General features: G+C 35.4%; 1 long non-coding RNA gene across 2 annotated transcripts; it reads right to left on the reverse strand.

Annotated features, from left to right (window-relative positions):
* Positions 1–6,638: 6,638 nt before the first annotated feature.
* On the reverse strand, positions 6,639–8,591 carry LOC145029026 (uncharacterized). 2 transcript variants are annotated; one of them, XR_013676325.1, is made up of 6 exons: positions 8,283–8,591; positions 7,687–7,780; positions 7,330–7,493; positions 7,135–7,208; positions 6,942–7,029; positions 6,639–6,859 (listed from the first exon to the last, which is right to left on the reverse strand). It is a non-coding gene; the product is annotated as an uncharacterized LOC145029026 (long non-coding RNA). The 2 variants fall into 2 exon arrangements; XR_013676324.1 differs by having other exon boundaries at positions 8,363–8,583.
* Positions 8,592–11,121: the final 2,530 nt, after the last annotated feature.

Raw genomic sequence — 11,121 nt, forward strand, 5'->3', positions numbered from 1 at the left:
CATAAAGACCAAAAATAAGTGCCACATCGCATCACTAAATAAATAATCGTCTTCAGAGGTCTTCAAAAATCCAAACTCAAACAATCATAATAACCAAATCCAGATGATATTCTCTCCCTATTTTTGATAACTAATGAATGAATATCAAAAATCAACAAATTATTGGATGGAGAGTGTCGGATACCAAGAGCTAAGAGAGCTCTCCCTAGATGTATGAAGGGTCTCAATAAGACACGAGAAATAGAGTAAAATAGATACTCTGCGGTCATGAGAAGGTGGGTGATATCGTTGCTGAAGCTGCATGAACAAATACCTTAGAACGAAGAATCACTACATGAAAAATATCTCTGTTGTGCCGAATATACCAAAAAAATATCCAAACTACGGTGCCGAAACTCTCGTAGTGGTATTCAATAGAAAACAAAGTCCGTATGCTCAAGATACGTGATTCGTCAACCGAAGATCAAGAGCGCCTAGTCATAAAATCCCATAGAGTGAAGAATGCGAAACAACTTTGTTGATCAATCGCCGTTGTGGTGCAAGAACCACAAAGAATAATATGAAGTCTGACTGCGGTATGGAGTACTCTTTCAAAATAAGCTGCATGAAATGAACCAATGTGACAATTCAAGGTTTGGTTGTGGCAAAAATTGGTATTCAAAAAAAATAATTGGTGTAAAAAAATTGCTTTTAATAAAAAAATGGCTAAAATAAAAAATTGGTGTTAAAAAAAATAATTGGGTAAATAAAAAAATAATTGGTGTTAAAAAAAATTAACTAAAAAAATAATAAAAAAATGGCTGAATAAATAAAAAATAATGATGTTTAAAACAAAGGGGCTAAAAAAGGGAAAGGGCTGATGAGAGGGGAGGGAAAAAAAGGAGGAGGAAAGGAGGGGGGGGGGGGGGGGGGGGAGGAAGAGAGAGGAGGAGGAATGCTGAAGAAGGGTGGAGGCGGAGTTGAGAAGGGAAGATCCGAAGGGAGCAAGTTGCGGTTTAGGGGAGATGGCTGCGGATGGAGGAAAGATGCGGATGGTGGGTGTGGAGGTGTGGCTGCAGATGAGGGCTGGGCTGGTGGGTTCGGACGAACTAGCTGCGGATGATGACGACTTGGTTGCCGACGCATACTGCAGTCGAGGAAGATTGCAGTATGCGAAGAAGGTCATTGCGGTCCGAGCTGTTGTATGCGAGCTGCGATCCGAACAGACTGCGGTCTGAGGAGAGGACTTCGATCCGAAGGGCAGTGATCCGAAGTCAAGAAGGGCTAACGGCTGCAGACTTCTCGGCTAGGGACCAAGGCTTGAGAGGGGCTTCGGATCAAGGGTAAGAAGGGCTCCGGGGAGGCTTCTTAGGAGACTCCGGTAGGCAATTTTTGGTTGCGGTTCGGGGGTTCGAGAAGGGCTGAACAGGTGACGAAAAATGCTATTTTTCATGAAAAATGGTAGCACAAAGGTCATTTATTCATATTTTAAAAGGGAATCTTTTATAAAGTATTTTAAGTCACCAAGTGGTCATGGGAAGGCAAAAAGAAGAGTGTGTAGGTGAGTTTTTAGGGATAAAAGGTGATGAGATTTGTCATAGTCACAAGGTTTTTACTTGGGAAGACTAATATAAGTGGAATACTCTTTACGCAAACACATATTACGTCTAAAATTCTTCAATTGAAAGTGCAAAAAGGAGAAAGTGCTTTATGCAAACACATATTACGTCTAAAATTCTTCAATTGAAAGATTCACAACAATAAAATTATGAAGAACAAGAACTTCATACCATTGTGAAGAATAGTTGCTGGGTAAAAAAAGAACGCCACTTTAAAGAAAATAAGCCCATTAATTTGTGTCTTTTCTTCCAAGATCAAAAGAACTCCCTGGAACAATTTCTTCAACAATTTGAGACCACAAAAATAATTTAGTCTCCCATTTTTTTTCTTCATTTCTTCAACAAAAAAAATACTAAGAACACCAAGAACAAAAATTTCCAGCAAGGAATTTGATTGAGCAACAACAACATAATTATTCTACTAAGTAAGAATCACCCCAGTAAAATAGAAAAGTCATCAGAAATTTCCGGTTTGAACACGAAAATTCTTGCAAAAACACAAAAAGCTTCAAGATAATCACCGAACGGGAGTCGTTCCCTTGAACTAGCCAATTAAACCTTTAAGGTACGGCTCTGATACCAATTATAGGAACCCAATTTTTATACGAACGGTGGATGCGGAAGAAAAATATCTCGAGATTTATCGTGTATCAAAATATAAATATATGAAGAACATGATGAGAATTCTTTGAAGATGAGAAAGAAAAAGAGATAAAATATAATTCATGAAGAACATTGGTGGGAGAGAGAAGCTCTCCGTGGATGGGAGAAATCCCACCACTTTCTCTCTCTAGAATTATATTGTGAGAAAAGGTGCATAATAAGAAATGACCACCTCTCCCTTTATATATGAGGGAGAGACAAATACACCAACAATATAATAATGGGGAAAAATACAACCTAACTATCACTCATTATTTGTGGAGCATTTCCACGCTCCAACAGTTATGCAAACAATTAAGCACTCATAGAACTCACATGCATTGTCAACTTCAACTGGAATGTCACAGAAACAAGAATATATCAACACGATAGGTTACAAACCTCAAGTCGTGTGCTAGTAATTAACAATAGGTTTAATCTTGATTAGTTCTTGAAACTTTTCAAGATCTTTAAGACCCCCACTAACCTCTTGACATACAAGATTCTCTTGTCAAGAAACATTCCTTGACAAATAAATATTCATAAGTTAGTGTCGATTCTTATCAAGAATGACACTTCATATAACCGGTCTTAGATGGTCTTTGTCTTATCCAAGACATCACAACTCCCAATTACAAATGTGTTATAAACCTACTTAAGATATGTCACTCAAGTTATAATCTTGGAGTATAACTTTACGACTCGATATTGGAACGAAGTATGATTTACCTTTTGATTTAACCATTTCAACAATTCACGATTCCTCTTCTTAGCCATACAAATGCATTAAGGTGTCCTTAGAGGATCACTTGTGATATGGTTCCATAATCATTAAGATGATCATAAAACACAATACTTAAGTACTCTCCTTTCCTTTCAGATTGGAGAAACTTTTATCTCTCTGTCTAATTTGATTCTTCTTATTCGTTCTTCCACACATTGAAACTTTTTCAATGATTCAAAATTACACTTAATCTTGTAAACATAACCCTATTTACTAAACTTTTAGTAAACCATGATGAATTTTCTTATCGTTCTTTGTGGTGGACTTGATCAGTTCACATCAATGTGTATTGGATCTCTTAGTCCTTCACTTGACTCACATATACATGTGAACAAGGAATTAGTCTTAATTTCCCAAAGATGAAAGTTCTCATTCATTGCACAATACAAGTCTCATGATTCCAAGTTTTTCAATCCGATTGAAACTTGGGTGATAAGAATCTTTCCTTATTTGGTAAATTCTAACATTACCACAAACAAAAAAATCAAATCCATTTCCCAATATTTCTAACAATAGAAATATACTAACATCAATTTTCACAAATGTCATTACAAGGAAATATAAAACAAGATAAAATCAAAATTTTATTTATATATAAAAATGCGGAAAACTTGTCCTTACAATGCAAGTACAAATGAAAACTATGTTACTAAATATTTATAAGCAATCTATCATGACTTGTAAGTAGCAGCTCAAAAATCTGATCATCAAGCCATGCGATCGAAATTCATTTCTTCACGATCAGACTCATCACACTCTTCCTTTAAGCTTCATTTGATTCTACAAAATATCAAAATGTAATATCATCACATCATGTATTAAGAATCCACAAATCGGAACTTAATAGAGATAGATAGTGGACTTACCTGAAGCAGAGTCAAACAGTTTGACTTTACCATCCTTGTGGTCCTTTAGTTAGATACGGAAGCTTCACAACCAATGCCTCTTCTCTTGGCAATAGAAACAAACAGATTCTTTTGGAAAGGTACACGGGACAATCTCAAACTTAGCCTTTCTCTTTACCATTTAGTGAAATGACTTGACCATGGTCGATCCTTTTCCATTGGTAAGAGAAGACATTCCTGGACTTCTAATGTTTCCATTGTCGATGTCCATGAAAGTTTGGGAAGTATATCTTCCAATCAAATTTGCTTTACCAGTGTGCCAAATCATTGCTGATTCAGCAGCAATTAGCAAATAGGTAAGATCGATAAGGGTCATTTCGCAGTCTGTCATATAGTAATCTTTAATGAGCTCACTATATGAATCAGGATGTGATTTAAGAACAAAGTCAACAACCAACTTCATCGAGACAACAACACCCAACATCCCGAGCCTGCCAATATGCAACTTCATCTCCAAGACGTGAGCACATATAGACTTTCCACCTTGGTGTTTACTAGCCAATAGGGCTTGAGTGACCTTGAACTTTTCAAGACTTTGAACTTGTGGTTTAGGGAGAACTATAGGAGGAGGTGGAGGAAGTGAATTATGATTTCCATTTCCATGATCCAAACATGGAACATCATCTTCATGTGTAAAACTTTTTCCAAAATATTCGGGAGGACCATAGTTGTTAGAACTAGACATCTACAAGGTAGAAATTCAAGTAAGTTGATTTAAGTCCTTAATATGACACCCAAAATGAAATATTAAGGCTAGGACCCAACATAATAGTTTATAATTAGAAAAAGAGATGTCGTAATCTATGTGCAAAATATTTGAAGGTAGGTAAATGATGAATTACCAATTTCCACCATGAAAAACGAAAATGAACATTAGGTTTTAAATGAATTGAAATTCCTAGATTCTTTGAGATTCATTGAACTCTTCAGTGGCATGTTTAATCTCGATTATGCCCTTCAAGTTTGTGACTGAGATACCGAGGATCACAAACAAGGTGTGAATGACCATGGAAATTAGCTTGGTACTCTGAAAGACATCTATCACATAATCAATGTGCCGGTTAACCACACACACTCCATTGATCTATGATAATATCCAAGCTACCCATTTCCATCCTACATTAGTCAACGTGTCGGTTAACCACACGCGCTCCACTAACTGGCCAATAAGGTGTAATGTGCAATTTCATGCGTTAGCATCAAATTCACATTTTTCCTAAAGTAACTAAGATTGGAAATTTATAAATATTTAGTTACTTTATATTTCATTATACTTTTAATGAAGAATTAAATGTCATGTCAAACCCGTTCGGCTAACAACCCTCCACTGGTCAAGGGTGCGGTGTGTAAGAATGGATACCCAATGACGGTCATTTTGTAGGTCGTTTCCTTAAACACCCCTTATAGACCAACTTCGTGAAGGAGGCATACTAATGGTAACACTAACGTTTAACTTATACATATATAATATATTAAACTTTTAATTTTATATAGTATAAAGGTGTATTTTATACATTTAAAATACTAGGTGGTTTAATCTATTAATTAAACTAACTTTTAATTTAATCAAATTCAAACCACATAATTATGGATTTATTAACACTCCTTTAATTAATGATTAACAAATCCAAAATTAAAAACTTTTAATTCTCAATTTAAGTTACGTAGCCAAAATGTTTAGCATTTAATATTTCTCAATTAAAACCTTTTTAATCAAATCTAAAATTCCAAAACTTGAGGGCAAGTTTTAAAACTTCTCTTTGTTCCATAAAAGAGGCTTTCCAAGTTCCATAACTTGAGGGAAAGTTATAATACTCTTCAAAGCCATTTAGATCAAATTTTGTAACCTTTCAAGACTCTTGGATTCCATAACCTAAGGAGTTAATTTGTTTCATGAATGAGACTTTTCATATTCATAACTTATGGAGGTTTCAAAAACTCTTTCGATCAAACTTTTAAACTAATAAAATAATCATATCATTTATCTGTTACTAAATTGACCTAATTCAACTCTTGTATCAATCATTACCATATCAACTTTACAAATAATTAGTTTTTCAAAAAATCAAGTAATTGTCTTAAAATTTGGCAATCATCATGTTATTGGATGGGGATAATCATTACCATATCAACAAAATCAAATTTTATGAACCAAAACACTTTGTGGTAATGATCCTAATCCAAAACAAGTCAATAACTCAAAAATTCTGCCAACAGACTGCCCAACTCGTCGAGTCAGGGCATGGACTCGATGAGTTCATCCCCAAATGATCCAATATATTCTGCCAACAGACTGCCCAACTCTTCGAGTCTATGATCTCATTGCTCCACTACTAGAAAACTAGTGTAATAGCTACAGCACAATCCGTAGCTATTCCGTAGCTATAAGCGAATAGCTACGGAAAAATCCCTGTAGCATAATGGCCCGTGGGAAAATTATAGCTACGGATTAGCTACGGAATAGATACAGAATAGCTACGGAATTTTCCGTAGCTACCATAGCTACGGAATAGCTACAGAAATATATAGCTACGGACTTCCTACAGAATAGTTACGGAATTTAATAGCTGCAGAATAGCTACGGAACTAAATAGCTACGGAATAGCTACGGAAGTAAACAGCTACGGATTTTATGTAGCTAATCCGTAGCTAATTGCTTTTTATTTAAAAAAAAAAAACAATAATTTTTTTAAATAAAAAAACAATTAATTTGGTCAAAATGAAATAAAAATTCATTACATTAAACTACAAAATGTCAAATACATTACTAAGTGCTTAACACATTACAAAAACATCATTTTCCAAAAATAAATATTACAATAAACATCATCTATACAACAAAATAAAAAATTTGGTCAAACTGAAAAATACGTTGTTATTTACAACACTTACAGTGCACTGATACAAGGCATACGCTTCCTCATTTGGGCCTAACAAAACAAAAAATTTATAAGTTATTCAAATTTATCGTATAGCATAAAATACATAATTGATAATTCTACTCTTACTCACCCATGTTTTCTAGTTTAATAGCCTTGAATCCAACCTCATCTTCACTTGTCAAATATTGTCTACAAGGATCAATGCTTACAACCGCAGCCTTTAAAATAAACATAACATATTTAGATGCAAAACATTAAATGGACAATAATACCCTTACTTCTAAATGACAAGATTTATCAAAATTTCACACGTTTGGATTTACCTTGCCTTTTCCAGGTGATGACTAAATAATGGAACCAAAGGAAAGTCATTGTGTTTTGACAGCACCATCAGCACCTGCAATCACAACAACAAAGGTCTTGTAAGAATTAAAATAGGAAATGTTCATTCGCTAAATTAAAAATGAGAAATCTATTTCAGAAATGAATGTATCATCACCATAAATATTGAATCTCACCAAAGCAACATAAGGGGCAAAATAGGAAAAAGATGACACGGAAGGAGGAAAAAGATGCCCAATTCCCTAGTTGGAACCACAATCAATGCTTGTAGAGCTGATCTTTGTGTGTTTATTACTGAAAAAATCTGTAACAAGTATGCCAAAGTTTTCCCTGAACCTGTCTTTAGAACCAAATAATAATATTAATAAGTAAGTAGATAAATCATGGAAGATGTTATATGATAATGTTCATAAATGAACCATTTTACACAGGGATAAATTTGGTATTGATATATACAATACATTATAATTAAGAAATGTTCCATGAAAAATGTAAAAACAGAAAAAGTCTTAAGCAGTTAAGAAAATATTCACCTGGGCATGGAGAATGCAATCTTGGCCAGAGAGTAGAATTGGTAGAGCTTGTCTTTGTATCTCTGTAGGCATAAGGAATCCAAGTTCTTCAATTCTGAAAACAAAATCAGGAAAATCAATCATCTCATACTTTTTAGCATTGGTCAAAGCAAGAAATCATCCTAAATACATCTCAATTTGTAAACATGAGTTCCTTGTAGCCCCTTGCTCAATTATTCATCAAATCAATCTAAATGTGTCTCAATTTGTAAATGTAATCTTAAGACAATGTTCTGTTGTTTGGAGTATATACTTTATTTAAGAAGTTATATTTACTTGTCATGATATCAAAGGCCACAAATGATCCCACGATTATGTTAATGGGATTTGTCAATGGTAATTCTAGTATACAAAAAGCTAGAATCATAGTAACTGTATGTACATTAAGCTTCAATATAATCACTACTATAATTGTAACATTTTCTATGGAGTCATCGAGAAGTAGAAATTGAAAAAAAAAAACAAGTAATTGAGCATTAGATATCAAAAACTCCCATTATTGTTGTATGCATGAAGTAAATATCAAAAAATAAAATAAAATAAGTCTAGGGTTTTGCTTGGAGATGAAATCGAGCAGCAGCAGAGAAGAAATCGAGCAGGAGATATGCGATTGAGGAAGTAGAAATCGAAAACTCACTGCAAGGTTGGTTTAGCGGTGACAGCAAGGTCGATCGGTGGTGATGCTAAAGCGGTGATGGTGATGTCGATTGCAGATGAAATTGAAGACAAAAAGGTTGAAGAAGAAAAGGTGGGAGATTGGAGGCGGCCGGATTCGGGAGGGAAACAAAACCTCAAAATATTTGGGGGAAAAGGAAGCGGGTAAACAAAACCTAGAAATATTTGGGAGGCTAGGATTCGAACTCAGATTCTACATGTACAATGTCAAACATTCAACCAACAGGTCGGGCATGCCACATCCATATACACAAGCTCCTTAACTTCTTTTATACAATACCGAAGTGCATTCCTTTATTATTATTATTATTATTATTATTATTATTATTATTATTGAGCTTCAACAGTTTATACATGAGTTTACCGCATTTTTTTTAAACGAACCATTTCAGCATCTTATGGGGCTTTTGTACATGCTTAATGATTACTTGGACCAGATTTTGTATTCTGAAACTTCACATGGTTACAGAACAAAATAAAGCTTAGTAATATTTGTTTCTTAACAAACCAGATAATAGCAAAGAATTTAATAAAGATGATGTTGTAGTAAGCAGAATCCGTAGGGATATCGATGTTTGACCTGCAAATCAAGCTTGATGCTTCGCCTGCAAATCGATGTTAAAACAAAACATAAACAACAACAAACTGATGCATAAATGATGACGATGAGGATGATGATTATGATGATGACGATGACTATTGATAGTGTGATGGTGATGGTGATGGTGGTTGGTGGTGGTGGTGGTGGTGGTGGTGATGGTAATGGTGATGATGGTGATGGTGATGTTGATGGTGATGGTGATGATGGTGGTGGTGATGGTGGTGATGGTGATGGTGATGGTGATGGTGATGGTGATGATGATGATGATGATGGTGGTAGTGATGATGATGATGATGGTGGTGGTGGTGATGATGATGGTGATGGTGACGGTGATGGTGATGGTGATGGTGATGATGATGGTGGTGGTGGTGGTGATGGTAATGGTGGTGATGGTGATGGTGATGGTGATGGCGATAGTGATGGTGATGATGGTGGTGCTGATGATGATAATGATGATGATGATGGTGGTGGTGATGATGATGATGATGATGGTGGTGGTGATGATGATGGTGGTGATGGTGATGGTGATGGTGATAACGGTGATAGTGATTTTGATGACGGTGATGATGGTGGTGGTGGTTGTGGTGGTGATGGTGATGATGATGATGATGGTGATGGTGATGGTGATGGTGATGGTGATGATGATGATGATGGTGATGGTGATGGTGATGGTGATGGTGATGGTGATGGTGATGGTGATGGTGATGGTGATGGTGGTGATGGTGGTAGTGATGGTGATAACGGTGATAGTGATGGTGATGACGGTGGTGATGGTGGTGGTGGTTGTGGTGGTGATGGTGATGATGATGATGATGATGATGATGATGATGATGGTGGTGATGGTGGTGATGATGGTGGTGATGATGATGATGGTGATGATGATGATGATGATGATGATAGTGATGATGATGTTGATGTTGTTGATGATGATGTATATGAGTTTGTGAGATGTATGTGAACGTATTCATAAGCATTATAGTGTTAAACAACTAAATGAGCAATGAATCTCGTATGTATACACGACTTTATAAATGATATTAATAGCTATAGATTGGTGAAAATATAGATAATCATGTATAATAGAGGTGTGAAAAAAATGGAGCGAAAAAAAACGACGTTTGGTGCCCGAAAAATCAAAAATAAGAAAAATCCGTAGCAAATCCGTAGCTAATTAGCTACGGAATAGCTACGGAATTCTAACGGAAAACATATTCCGTAGCTAATCCGTAGTTAATTACCTACAGATTAGCTACGGAATATGTTTTCCGTTAGAATTCCGTAGCTATTCCATAGCTAATTAGCTACGGATTTGCTACGGATTTTTCTTATTTTTGATTTTTCGGGCACCAAACGTCGTTTTTTTCGCTCCATTTTTTTCACAGCTCTATTATACATGATTATCTATATTTTCACCAATTTATAGCTATTAATATCATATATAAAGGCGTGTATACATACGAGATCCATTGCTCGTTTAGTGGTTTAACACTATAATGCTTATGAATACGTTCACATACATCTCACAAACACGTATACATACACATATACACGTACACATATACCACAACTCATTCATGTATATAAATATATATAAAAAAACATAATCCATCAGAAGTTGGTGAAAAATATAGGCATTACAATGTTAAACTGTGAAACGAGTACTTGATCCCGAAAGGGCACACGACTTTATGAACGATATTAATAGCTATAAGTTGGTGAAAATATAGATAATCATCTATAGTAGAGGTGTGAAAAAAACGAAGCGAAAAAAACGACGTTTGGTGCCCGAAAAATAAAAAATAAGAAAAATCCGTAGCTAATCCGTAGCTACTTAGCTACGGATTAGCTACGGAGTTCTAACGGAAAGCATACTTCGTAGCTAATCCGTAGGTAAATAGTATTTGTAGGTATCCCGTAGCCATTCCGTAGCTAATTAGCTACGGAATAGCTACGGATTAGCATATGTAGCTATTCCGTAGCAATTCCGTAGCTATTCCGTTACTAAATTAGGGCATCCCATTCCGTAGCAATTCCGTAGCTAATTAGCTACGGAAATTTTCCGTAGCTATTTTCCGTAGGAAAACCCTATGTTTTCTAGTAGTGCTCTAGTATTGTCCAGT

The sequence above is a fragment of the Lactuca saligna genome, chromosome 2, assembly GCF_052625555.1.
Source record: "Lactuca saligna cultivar CGN05327 chromosome 2, ASM5262555v1, whole genome shotgun sequence".
Taxonomy (NCBI): Eukaryota; Viridiplantae; Streptophyta; class Magnoliopsida; order Asterales; family Asteraceae; genus Lactuca; species Lactuca saligna.